The sequence below is a fragment of the Cornus florida genome, unplaced genomic scaffold (assembly GCF_030987335.1).
Source record: "Cornus florida cultivar Cherokee Brave unplaced genomic scaffold, ASM3098733v1 CherokeeBrave_3.0.0_Hap2_Chr01, whole genome shotgun sequence".
NCBI classification, from domain to species: domain Eukaryota; kingdom Viridiplantae; phylum Streptophyta; class Magnoliopsida; order Cornales; family Cornaceae; genus Cornus; species Cornus florida.
Genome location: NW_026775571.1, coordinates 32,827,351 through 32,842,158, shown reverse-complemented (window position 1 = coordinate 32,842,158; position 14,808 = coordinate 32,827,351).

Genomic DNA, 14,808 nt, shown 5'->3' with positions numbered 1-14,808 from the left:
ATAACCAATACCAAGTCTCTGTGAGAAACCTTGAGCTACCAGTCGGGCTTTGTATCTCATGATTTCATTTTTCTCATTACACTTTCGTACAAACACCCATTTGTACCCAACAGGATTAACACCTTCAGGTGTCTGGATAACTGGTCCAAATACTTCACGTTTTATAACGACCCAGGTTTTGATTCAACCCGGTACTACAGTGATGAACCGAAGATTGACTCGAAAACGGATCCGGATGCGGAAGCAAGAAACAAGACAACTGCCTCGCAAGGCACAACACACCTCTAAGACACTTTGATGACCTACCATGAGGTCGTGGAATTTAATGAGAACTGACGCGAAAGCAAAAGATCAGAAATATGACGAATAAGCCCCCAGGGGCAAAATAGTTATTTTTGAAAACTGTGGACTCGGGTGCCACCGAGCACACCGTTGGAAAGACAACAAAAAAATAATCAGGATGAACTCAAGAATTGCATGATTCGGAGTCTGGACAAAGGAGAAACGACATGACGAAGAAAAACGAGCACTTAAGGCTAAAATGGTAAACTGGTAATTATTCAGGAAGAACCAGGTGCAACCAAACACACCGTTGGAAAGACAGCGAAATATTAGTCAAGTTAAAAAAAATTTCACTCGATTTGGAGTCCGGACGAGGGAGAAACGAGTGTTTGAAGTTGTGACGTCGCGGCGGCCCAACGAAGGCCATGGCGCGCCCGGCGCCCATGCGCGAGCCCATCGGCGCGCGTGCCGGCGCCTAATGACATGCACAAGCTGACAGCAAGAAAAAAAAAAGTGAGGTTCCAAAACTGAGGCTTGAAACGAGGTCCGAAACAGATTTTTTTGGAAAAACATGAAGAAGAAACCCTCCTTAAAATCTAGTTTTCTACCCGACTCAGCGGACGGAATCGAAAAAAACTCATTGTGAAATCCCCAAAATGCCCCTAGATCAGAACTGGACAAGAAGACATAAAGCTGCTACAGGATCTGTCTACATCTAAGATCAAAAACGGGCAAGAAGATGAATTTTTCTGGAAAAACACAAAGAAGAAACCCCCCTCAAAATTGATTTTCCTACGTGAAACTCAAGGGAATAAAAAAAAAAAAGTAATGTAGAATGCCCGAAATGCCCCTCCAAGAATTATGGTAGAGAAGTCCATAAAGCTGCTAAAATTGAAAAACTGAGAGCTGAACTTCGTAAGCGGTTTCCGATGCCACGACGACATTTTCTGGAAAAACACGAAGAAGAAATCCCCCCTAAAATCACATTTTCCAAGTGACCATGTAAAGACCGGAATTTATTTCCTGAAGGAAAATCCCAGAATGCCCTAAAATCAGATTATGCTAAAGAAAAGTGAAATGAGTCCATAGGAGGCTCAAAACACTAACGATAGGGGTTTTTCATGAAAATGATCATGCATGCACACGTAACTTACCTAATTGGACATGCTACAATAGTCCATGGCTTAAAAATACCACCAATGCAAAATCCGACCCCCAATGGGCAAAAAGGCAAAAATGAACAAGAAAAGGGAAATTTGAAAATCAAAATTATCAAATGATTTCAAATTACCGTTTGGCCCTTGGCCACACTTCAAACATGATTTATAAGACACTATGAAAGAATAAAAGTGGAATTCCCACACCTGATGCAAAAGTTATGAAGTAATGACTTAGCATTTTTCAATATTTTCTCAATATTTCATGAAATCAGAAATTACATAGAATGCAATATACATGTCATTGGCTTCCAGCCTCATCTCATACATGTCAAATACATTGAAAAGAGTACACTCATGTACACATTATATGTTTAGAATCAAATATACACATTTTGACATAAAACGGTACAAATAGCATTTCAAGTCAACCTTTACAAGAATTGAAATCTTCAAGTTTACAAATCATCCAAGCATGACAAGAATCACGAACCAAGTTTTCGTACCTAATCAAAACCCCCAGTAACTTCGGGGTGAGTAAACAAGACTAACAAGTTTACTCGTAGAGAATGAGCATGTATGACTCGATTTCTTTCAGATTTTTAGGACTAGCATGATATAGTTCAAAAGAGACCATGCCACCTAACGTCTATGTCAAAGGTTTAACTCAGGGATCATCCTAAGCTATCATGGAGTACAACAACAAGAATCACATTACTAATGCAATTTACATGATTGGGATAATCCAATTAACAAGACAAGAAGCATACTCGGAATTAAGAATAAGGTATAATATCTATGCTAGTAGACAAGAATGGAATACATGACATAAAGTATACTTGAAATCATAAACAAGGCATAATATCTATGTTAATGACAAGATTAGGGCATTCTAATTTACATGATAGGAGTTATGCAAGAAATCAAGAATAAGGCATAATATCTACACAATAACAAGATTGGGATAATCTAATTAACAAGATAAGAGTTATACACGAAATCAGGAACATGGCATATTGTCTATGCTAAGACAATGATGGAACATTCCATAAACACGAAAAGAGTCTTAAATCTTCAAGGAATACTACACTTGAAATTTAAGGAAATTAATTCATGAATGAAGCATATAATCTATGCAATGAACAAGATTGGAGCATTTCACGTACACGACAAGTTTAAATCTTCAAGGCATAGCAACTTGAAATTTAAAGAGTGAAATCAACCAATGTGGAAAGCTCGGATATCGCCCGAATTAAAAACCGTACTCTTAAGATCAATTTAGGGCTACTAACCCATGGGTACTTTTCCCCTAGTGCGCACTATAGTTGTAGAGGGACATTCCCCAGTACTAGAACCAAGTCCTAGCCATGTCAATTCTTGATTGATATCCCAAGTTCCAAAATCAACAAGTTGTGCAACCAAGATTGTATCAAAATACAAGATATGCATTTACCACGTTTCATACACAACCAAGATTTTGGAACACACAAGTCATGCCATAAGTACTCAACTATAATGGCATGTGAAATGTTAAGAAATCATAGTATGCAACTATATAGACAACAACCAAGATATATAGCGCATGGAGTTCATTGAAGTAAATATACCACAAGTATAAGTTACATGATTTAATTACTTTCTAAGCAACACATGTGTAATTAAATCATTCCAAGACAAATGTGCATGTTCATTAAGTACATTAATGAAACCAAGATACAAGTGTTCACGATGCTTGATAAAAAGAATGAAGTTCATTGAATTCAAGTCAAGTTCACAAGTTTAACAAGAATTTATAATGAGGCATGATTAACACGATGGAAGCATATAAGGAAATTTAATCTACTTAAGAGATTAAATTGTCTAGATTACAAGGCAAGTACAATGTCAAGTTATAAGTTCATTCTAAGCAAGATACAACCATGTGAATTAAGTTCCATACAAAGAAATTAATTAAATATAAGTTTCAAAACTTATCCAATTATTCTCGATTTGATACACGTGAATGAACCTGTCATGAAAAACACGAATACAAAGTTAGAAACTTAATCAAGTGCATAAAACCATTGAATGGACTTTAATTAATTCTTTTAATTAAAATCTCTAGATTTTGAAACTCACCCAAATGGTCTCAATTTAATTATGTTGAACTACATGATATGCATATCAAGAATATCAAGTCAGAATTCCAATGGAGTGAATAGTACACTCGGAATAAATTAATTAATCAAATTAATTAAATATTCTCTAGATTTCCAAACACATCTGAATGCTCTCAAATTAATCTATGTTGAGGGCATGCTAGGGCCTAATTTAATATGCTAACACATATCGATTTCAAGCTAGTTAAGGTCATGTGAATTAATCTTTCACCCAAGATAAATATTAAATAAAACCTTTAATACTTATTCAAATATTCTAAGTTTTATACACGACAATGAGCATATCAAGGGGCAATATAAAATCATGCTACATGTTTAAACCAAGTCATGAGCAACTGGAAAAATCAAATCCAGTACAAGAAAAATAAATAACAAAATCTCTAGATTGTATATTTAATCATGTTAACAAGTTGTATAAGCATCACAAGCATGCTATATAACAAGAAAAATAAATTATAACACCCCCTACCTCGATTTGAGATGAAATCTCAAAAGCTACCAAAATAAAACGGCTCCGAATCCAACGATACCGGAGGGTTTTGTCGGGGACTACACTGGGAACAAGAATCTGCAAGAAGCCCCATGAAAATCTAAACTTGACCTCAATCCCGAACTCAAAAAATGGTCGAAAACAGGTTCTAATAAGGGCGAAAGAAGCGCATAGTTAAGACAAACACAAAACGCGAAGGCACTATGACTTTATAACAAAGGGAAGGAGGTTTAAATGAGAGGAGAAGGGTGGCAGCCCCCCTTGGGCTGCCACGGAAGATCCAGGTCGTGCATGAAGAGAGGAGAAGATGACTTTTTGACTTTAAGTCCCCCTATTTATAGAAAATCTCAAAAAGTGCCCGGAAAGGGTTCGCTGGGTTCGGAAAAGTTAAATTTGAGCAGATGCGCTCAAATGGCAAAACTCTATGAACGAAAAGATTCAAAATGATAAAATATGAATAACGGAAGAAACGGCTTCGAAAACCGAGTTCCTAGTAGAGAGATATGCCCGAAATAAGTTCGGCGACAATCGGGGTCAGAAACTCTGAAACTGGAGAAAAACGACCAGAACGGAATTCTATGAGTACACAACTTGACGAAACGTGAAAATGAATCCTGTACGAGGATCCAGGCACCAGACAAGGTACGTTTGCAATAACTTTCGTTAATTGCACAATGACCCCTACAAAAAGGGTTAATTGCAAAACTGGCCCAGAATGAAAATATCTTCCAAAAGATATTTTCTTAGATACACTCGAAATAAAATATCTTCAAAAGATATTTTTGAAAAACACCCCAAGAAAAGAAAAGAATTTCAAAGAATTGTGCATCCATGCCCCTATGGACACCGGGAGCAACCAGAGTACTTTATTGAAAAAGTAAAGATACGTATTTCATGGAAACCACTTAAGATCAAGATATGTGAAGTCAAAAACTAACTCCGAGCACGAAAAGTGAGGTTGTGCCAAAAACTAACAAACGGGGATAAGACAGAATAGGGAAAAGGACGAAATAGTGCATAGTGTCAAGAAACGAAAAATGTGGAAATGACTCGGTCCTCAAAGGAAGTTGTCAATACAAACGAAAGAGTCTCAGAAACCATTTCCGAGCACTCGAGACGACACTAAGCGACGAGAAATAGAGCTCAGAACAGAAAATTAAATGGAAAAAATTTATCCGTAAAATTTCAGGAAAAAGAAAAAGGAGTCAAATGACCGGGTCATTACACGTTTAGCTAATGAATTTAGCTCTACTTGTATCACTTCTTTCCATTTTGGCCAATCATTTCTTCGTCGACATTCTTCGACGTTTTGAGGTTCCGGATCCTCATTATCAATATCAAGAGTAACGAGATATGAAAATATGTTGTCGACAACAATTTCATTTCTATTCCATCTCGTTTCATAATTTAATGAGATCTCATCATTTTTAGGTACCTTTGCCTCATCAAGGGCATGTGCCTCATCAAGGGCCGTATCATCATTTGTTACTTTTGCCTCATCAATATTTATTATTTCATCATTTTTAGGTACCTGAGACTCATCAAGAGCCTCTGCCTTATCAAAGGCTATTATCTCAGATTGATCAATAATATCTGTTGCTCCTTTTGTGGCCTCTTCAGGAGTGCTAACTTTTCTTTGTGATTTCCTCTTACGAGGAATGGTATCTTTTGCACCAACTGGTCTGCCACGCTTCAGGCGTGTTTTAGATGCATTTGCTGCATTACAAACAGAAGGTCCCTCAGGGACATTAATACGTGCTAGCACATTTGCAGCTGATATATGTGATTTTATCACTTTCTTTGTATCAGTAAATACATCAGTTAATTGATTTGCAACATTTTGCAAGTGAATGATCCTCTAAACTTCTCGTTCACATTGATTTGTACGAGGATCAAAATGAGACAATTCCAGGGCATTCCAAGTAAGATCACGTTGCCGCTGTACCTTTTCTCCCCCTAATGGTGGGAAAATAGTCTCATCAAAATAACAGTCAGCAAATCGTGCTTTAAAGACATCACCTATCAGAGGTTCAAGATATCTAATAATAGATGGAGAATCAAAACCAACATAAATTCCAAGTCTACGTTGAGGACCTATTTTAGTGCATTGGGGTGGTGCAATTGGAACATATATAGCACAACCAAAAACTCGTATGTGAGAGATATTTGGTTGTTGACCAAAAACAAGTTGCAATGGTGAGTACTTATGATAAGCAGTTGGTCGTATACGAACTAATGATGCAGCATGTAATATGGCATGACCCCAGGCAGAAACAGGTAATTTTGTTCGCATAAGCAAAGGACGACCAATTAACTGAAGTCTTTTAATAAAAGATTCGGCCATACCATTTTGAGTATGAGTGTGTGCAACAGGGTGTTCGACATTAATTCCAACTGACATGCAATAATCATCAAACGCTTGAGAAGAAAATTCAACGGCATTATCAAGACGGATTGTCTTAATTGGGTAATCAGGAAAATGTGCCCGTAATTTGATGATTTGAGCAAGAAGTCTAGCAAATGCAACAATACGAGTAGAAAGTAGACAAACATGTGACCATCATGTTGAGGCATCAATTAAAACCATAAAATAATGAAATGGTCCAGAGGGTGGATGAATTGGCCCACATATATCCCCGTGAATTCGTTATAAAAATGGAGGAGACTCAATAATGACTTTTGAAAGGGATGGTCTGATAATCAACTTACCTTGTGAGCAGGCGATGCATAGATGATTATTTGGTAAGGTGATTTTTTGATCTTTTAGTGGGTGTCCATGTGAATTTTCAATAATTCGACACATCATTGTACTCCCCGGGTGACCAAGTCGATCATGCCAAAGCATAAAAAGTTTTGGGTCATATGATTTTTTATGTATCACAACATTTGACTCAATTGTCCTAATGGTTGTATAGTATAACCCAGAAGAGAAAACGGGGAGTTTTTCTAATATCTGCTTTTTGTATGAGGTAATGGAAGTAATGTAAAGATATTCCACATTTCTTTCATTTGCAGTCTCAATATGATACCCATTACGACGCAAATCTTTAAAACTCAACAGATTTCTCTGAGATCTTGTAGAATATAAGGCATCATTAATTTGTAATCTAGTTTTATATGGTAAAATGATGTTGGCTCGTCCGGAGCCTTCAATCAAGTCGGTGGGACCTGATATTATGCTGACACTAGCGTCTGTCAGAGTTAATTGAGAAAAATATTTTTGATCTCGAAAGATTGTGTATATCGTTCCACTATCTACAAGACATATGTCTTTATCATTTATTTTGGAACTAGTCAGATCCATTCCTATTCATGCAAAATTCTTTATCAGAAAAGAAAACTTTTATAACAAAAGGAAATTTAATACAAACTAGAAGATAAAAACTTTAATACAAGGACAACAAAAACATAGTAGACAGTACATAAAAAGAAAATATAATTAACTGGTGTGGACATTTCCATCACCAATCAGAAAGTCTATCTTTTCTTCACGGTCCTAAAAAAAAAAAAATCTGATACATCCAGATTTGTGATGTTAACTGGCTCATTATGATCAATGAAATTCATTTCCAAATTTGTGATGTCAACTGGCTCATCATGATCAAGGAAATTCATTTCCTTTTGTTTCCCCTTTTCTTTCATTGAGGCTTGGTAAAGTTCAGCCAGATGCTTAGGTGTATGACAAATACTTTGCCAATGCCCCATGCCATATCGGTAACAAGTATTATCATGAGCCTTGGAAGGTTAAGCCACATCCTTCCCTTTTACTTGTCTCATTTCATTATGATCTTTCCTTTGAGGATATGGTATGGATTGCGAAAATGTGAGGATTGATATCATTCACGGTAATAAGAATGATTTCTACCACGACCATATTCATTATTGTGGTAGTTATTTTTACCACGACTATATTCATTATTGTGGCCATTTCTACCACCACGACCACGACCACGTCCACGTCCGCGTCCACGACCACGGGATGAGGCAACATATGTTTCAGGGATCGGTGTCGATCCAGTTGGACGGGACTAGTGGTTTCTCAACAAAAGTTCATTATTTTGCTCTGCCACAAGCAAACATGATATCAGCTCTGAATATTTTTTAAATCTACGCTCTCAATATTGTTGTTGCTCAGTCACAGTTTTAAAATCTTGTAACCTCAGTTGCAGCCAATCAGCCCAAGCCTTTGGGAGGATGACTGTTTTTTAGTGATCATATCTTTCTTTCAAATTGTTCCACAAACAAAGTGGATCTCTTTCAGTGAAGTATTCAGTTTTCAGTTCCTCAATACTATGGCGCCGAAGGAAAATCATGGCCTTTACTTTATCTTGCAATGATGTATCATTGCTTTCTTTAATTGTGTCTCCAAGGCCCATGGCATCCAAATGGATCTGAGCATCCAGAATCCATGATAAATAATTTTTGCCAGAAATATCCAGGGCCACGAATTCCAGCTTTGTCAGATTTGATATTTTCAGAATAACTAGATGTGACAACAATATAAAAATATAATTTAGCATATTAAATAAAATAAAATGACATTAAATGAGATAATAACATAATATAAATTATTTAAATAATAAAGGTGCTAAATCCAGCCATAGTAAATAAATTAGTAAACAATAAAGGAGGTAAAACCGGCCCATAAATCATTAAATAATAAAGGTGGTAGGACCGACCATAATTAGTAAATCATTAAATAATAAAGGTGGTAGAACCGACCATAGTGTAAGCACATATATCATTTAAGTGAATAACTTTATTTTATGAACAATAATCCATAATTAAAATTTTCTTTCCCTTTGGAGTCAGGAATACAATGTTCTTTGATAAAGCAAACCAACCCAACAATCTATCAAAACTAATTTCACAAAACAGATGTATAGATGGGATAGAAAGAGGGAGAGAGAGCTTCTTTTTCAAATCTCAGATGGATCGAGCTCATGCTGATAACGTGTAATAAATATATGTGTGTGTGTGTGTATATATATATATATATAGAGAGAGAGAGATAAAATAATAAACAAAACAAAGCTTTAGATAGAGAGAGAGAGAGAGAGAGAACGAAAGGATAAAGAGATTGAGAAATATTTTCCATTCAGGTCTGTTTTATCAGTACATGCACAATGCATATTTATAGACTTCAAACAGTGGCTTCCTTTGTACGCCATATGCTATCTTCCTTTGTAATTCTTAACCTATGATGTCATCCATGTCATCATTCATTATTTAATGGCATGTGGACCCCATAAAATATATACGTACATAACAGTTTCGAGTTTGTATTTGTTAAGTTTTTTTCTTTACTATTTGTTAAGTAATGTAACTCACAATCTCAAGAGACTTTTTCAAGTGGGGACCTTAGACTTGTTGGGTTTTGCGGAATAGTATTGTGTTCTAGAGAAGATTGAGGTTCAAGTTATTGAGGTTCAAGTTATTTAGACTAGTCTAATTGAGTAAAAGCTTGTAGTTAAGGAATTGCCCAAGTGGACCGCTCCAATTGGAGTGAAAAGTGACGATTAAAGGTCTGCATATTTGAACCCGTTCAAGGATTATGAACTAGTCCATCATGCATGAAACATGTGTCCAAAATAGGTTGGGAAGTTATGAAGGATATGGTAACAAGTTGTGGAATTCTCCGATAATCATTTTGTCATATAACTCATCAACTATGTTCTTGGTAAATAACTCTCCCCTAAACAATAGGTGAAAAAAGAAAATTTTCCACCTTACCCGTTACCATTAATTTTTCGTAAGGATTAGTTTGGTTAGCGTGAACTAGCGAGAAAGGAAAAGAAATTGAAAATTTGAAAATTTTAAATTTTTTTAGTAATTTGGTTAGCGTGAAAAGAAATTTTTGGAGGAAAGTAATACTCTCGCAACTTGTTGATTTTTTTGAAAATGTTTCCTCCCAAAAAAAAATGAAAAAATTATAATTTCCCGTGAAAATTATGTCATTATATTTTTATTTCCTATTATACCCTTATTAGTTGTTTTTTCACTCTACTATTTCTTCATCCATATATTAAAGTTTTGTTATTAGGCTACAACTTTATGATTCTATAAACTAGGATGCTCCTTACTCACAAAAGAAGTGATCTAATGTAATATAGTACTAGAGTCCTAATTTATATTGCAATAAAAAAAAAAATAAAATAAAAAACTATTCAATTTACAAAATTTGCATTTGGAATATATATATATATATATATTCATAACCCAATTGTATGTAAATATTTTTATGCGATGTATTGTTGTGAGAATTATACGTACCACTTGCAAGTGCACGAATCTTTGCAGATAGGGTTTACTTGTAAGGGTGTCGTACCCAAGGGACTTGTGTAAAATAAGTTTGTCAATAGATTTCTTAAATTCCAAATTAACTTGAAAGTAGGATAATTGAATTATGATGATTTATTCTAAATTAACTAAATAGAAAATAAAATAAAGAACAATAATTAAATAGGATGTAGAAAATAGAGAGAGAATTAGGGGATTGACTTCACCACTAACGTCTCACAACTAGTTAATTGTTTCAATTTATTGGAGATATATCATAGAACATGCACAAGGAATTCATCATGGCTACACGCACATATTAATTCAGTTAGAAAATAATATAATTTAAAACTAAGCATAGATTATCTTCGATTGGCATAAACCATCTACCTAACTACTTTACTTTAGTGTGTAGCATGGTCTATCTTTTCTAGGCATAATCCATCAAATCTCTAACATTATATTCAGATAAAAACTATTGTGTAATCATCTCATTCACAACTACAAGAAGTGAATTAGTTGTATTCAATCACAAGATTAAAATATTTAAGACAAGATAAAAAAATATTTGTAATTGAATTAAAACTTTAAAACCGATTCTTATTGAAAATTCAATTAAAAATCCTATAGATTACATAATCATGCATGATAAAAATTGTTCTCCAGTAAATAAATACAATCAAACCAGTGTGTTAAGTTAAGGCTACATCACAACCCTAGCAAAGCGTTTAGTCAAGCATGACTGGAGTGGAATTTTTCGTGGTTGAGGAAGACATCTTCACCGCCATGGATCGATCTCTTCTTTCTTCTGAATGCTCCTCTCTGATCTCAGTCTCAAGCTCCTCTGTATGATGATTTAATGTTGTAGAGGACCCCCTTTTATTAATAAAACATCAGCCCTAAAGTTCCCTTTTCATATAGGAGACATACATAGAAGTTCTGTCAAATAAGGACTCCAAAATTCGTACAAACTTTCAGGCTAATTTTGACAAGGTAAACATCTGTTTTAGGAAATCCTCGTGAAATACAAAATTGTAGCTCTTCGAATTTCCTTTCAACCTATTTAAACATTTAGATGTTTTGACACTCGAGGAGAGAGATACAGCCAGATTATTAAAACGGTTTCAAGTTACTAACTTTGGCGAAAGTTTCTTTTTTGGAGAAGGATTTTTTATTTTCTTCTTCTTTCCATTCTCATCAACTTGTGGCTTTTTTAGGACTATTTTCTAAGTATAATTAGACTTGGATCTTCAACATTGCTGAGTCCCACGGAATGTCATTTGTTAAAGCTCAGAATCATTGGTTTTGACTGATTTTATAATTAAAACCCTGAAATAAATAAAAACAATAAAATAATATAAAATCACAAATAAATTATTATTCAGAGAATAAAACATGCAAGTAAAGGGGTTAAAATGTATAACTTTCAGTGCCTAACATGTATATCACTTTATATTGAATTAGTAAGGGTAGTTTTGATATATAAAATCATTTACTTTTCATTCTCCTTCTATCTAAACTAATGAAACAATATTTTCTAACAATTTTCTTTAAAAAAATTCATGCTAATCAAATGCATAATAGAAACTAGATTTTCTTTTTCTTCATTTCACTTTCTTTTCCTTTCACTTTCCACCATCACATTCCGACTAACCAAACGGACCCTTAAATAAAGAGGTTAAATAACGTTATTGTCCATTTTAAGAAAAATATGTTGGTGAATATATAAAAAAAAATGATATACTAATTAGTATATTTGATATGAAAGATTTAACATCTAATAACATAGTATATTCTTAATAGAGTGAGATTGAGATAATACTACTTATGATAATAAAAGCCTAACTAACTTTTGTAAATGTAAATCTCAAATATAAATACTAGTCAAAGTATTTCACTAGTTGAGTGTTGTGAGATTTATATGTACCACTCGCAAGTGCACGAATCTTTGCAGATAGGGTTTACTTGTAAGGGTGTCGTACCCAAGGGACTTGTGTAAAATAAGTGTGTCAATAGATTTATTAAATTCCAAATTAACTTGAAAATAGGATAATCGAATTGTGATGATTTATTCTAAATGAACTAAATAGAAAAATAAAATAAACTGAAAAACAATGATTAAATAGGATGTAGAAAATAGAGAGAGGACTAGGGGTATGATTTCACCACTAACGTCGCACCACTAGTCAATTGGATCAATTTATTAGAGATTTATCATATACCATGCACATAGAATTAATCATGGTTACAAGCACATATTAATTCAGCTAGAAAATAATATAACTTAAAGTTAAGCATGGACTATCTTCGATTGGTATAAACCATCTAATCTATCTACTTTACTCTAGGGTATAGAATGGTCTATCTTTTCTAGGCATAATCCATCAAATCTCTAACATTATATTCAGAGAAATACCATTGTGTAATCATCTCATTCACAACTACAAGAATCGAATGAGTTGTATTCAATCACAAGATTAAAATATCTAAGACAAAATAGAAAAATATTTGTAATTGAATTAAAATTCTAAAATCGATTCTTATTGAAAAGTCAATTAAAAATCCTATAGATTATACAATCATGCATGATAAAAATTATTCTCTAATAATTAAATACAATCAAACCAGTGTGCTAAGCTAGGGTTACATCACAACCCTAGCAAAACATTTAGCCAAGCATGACTGGAGTGGAATTCTTCATGGTTGAGGAAGACATCTTCACCGCCATGGATCAATCTCTTCTTTTTTCTGAATGCTCCTCTCTGATCTCAACCTCAAGCTCCTCTGTATGATGATTCAATGTTGTAGAGGACCCCTTTTAAATAATAAAAGATCAGCCTTAAAGTTCCATTTTTCATATAAAAGACATACATAGAGTTTGTATTTGTTAAGTTTTTTTCTTTACTATTTGTTAAGTAATGTAACTCATAATCTCAAGAGACTTTTTCAAGTGGGGACCTTAGACTTGTTGGGTTTTGCGGAATAGTATCGTGTTCCAGAGAAGATTGAGGTTCAAGTTATTTACACTACTAGTCTAATTGAGTAAAAGCTTATGGTTAAGGAATTGCCCAAGTGGACGGATCCAATTGGAGTGAAAAGGGACGATTAAAGGTCTGCATATTTGGACCCGTTCAAGGATTATGGACTGGTCCATCATGCATGATACATGTGTTCGAAACAGTTTGTGGAATTCTTTGATAATCATTTTGTCATATAACTCATTAACTATGTTATTGGTAAATAACTCTCCCCTAAACAGTAGGTGAAAAAAAGAAAATTTTCCACTTTACCCCTTACCATTAATTTTTTGTTAGGATTAGAGTTAAGGTTAGTTTGGTTAGTGTGAACTAACGAGAAAGGAAAAGAAATCGAATTTTTTTAAACAAAAATTAGTGGTTTGGTTAGCATGAAAAGAAAAGTTTTGAGAAAAGTAATATTCTCACAACTCATTAATTTCATAAATTGAATTCAAACAGTTCAATAAAATTGGAAAATCCAACCAAAGACCAACATTTAGATTCAAAAAGATTGAAATGACACATTTAATTATAGGTAAGAAACAGATATTATATTACTTGCTAGACTTGTGAACCCAGAGATACACCCATGACATAGAGTCCCGATGACTAATGCAAATTGCAAATAAACCTTATCATAAATGGACATTTGGTGACCTTTAGACATAGTTATGGTGGTCCACACATCCACGAACAAATAGGTGGTGTTTTACTAAAGTTTTTTTTTTCCATATTCATGGATTATTTTTCTACTTTTGTCCTCACAAAAATTTATATTATTACAATGACCCACAATATAACTAAAACAATACAAAAGCTTTAAAAAATAAAATAAATTTAATATAAACCCACCACGCTCCTACAGAATAGCTTAAATATACTGACCTTTAAGAAGAGTTGGTATTTAATCAAAGTGACATCCATTGAATAAAAGAAATAAAGGATTTGACCAATAAATTAGTCTTGACTATCATGAGATTGTAATTTTTGGTCGTTTATGAAAATTACTCATAATTTTTCATCAATTATTTAGATTAACAGTTTTTATTTTTTCATATTCGCCATCGTCATAACCCTCACTTTGATTAAACACCCATTTTCTTCTTTTTCTGAGTTTTTTAGCCAAGGTTACAAAATGACACATTTAGTTACAATAGAAGAGAACTAAAGCAAAGAATGGGCCTCGTAGACCATTTCAAGTTGCTGTAGTTGACTGATAGCGCCCGTTGACTAAGCTTGGGCCACTGAATTTCCAGGAGTATATGTGAGCCAAACATCTCCATGCTTATCCTCCACGATGGCCATCAACATCCTACGTGCATCTTTATTTTTTTTTACAAAATTAGGTATCCTTAAACTTTACTTGATACACCACATAAAATCATTAGGACAAATAATCATTAACCGCAACAAAACCAAGACGT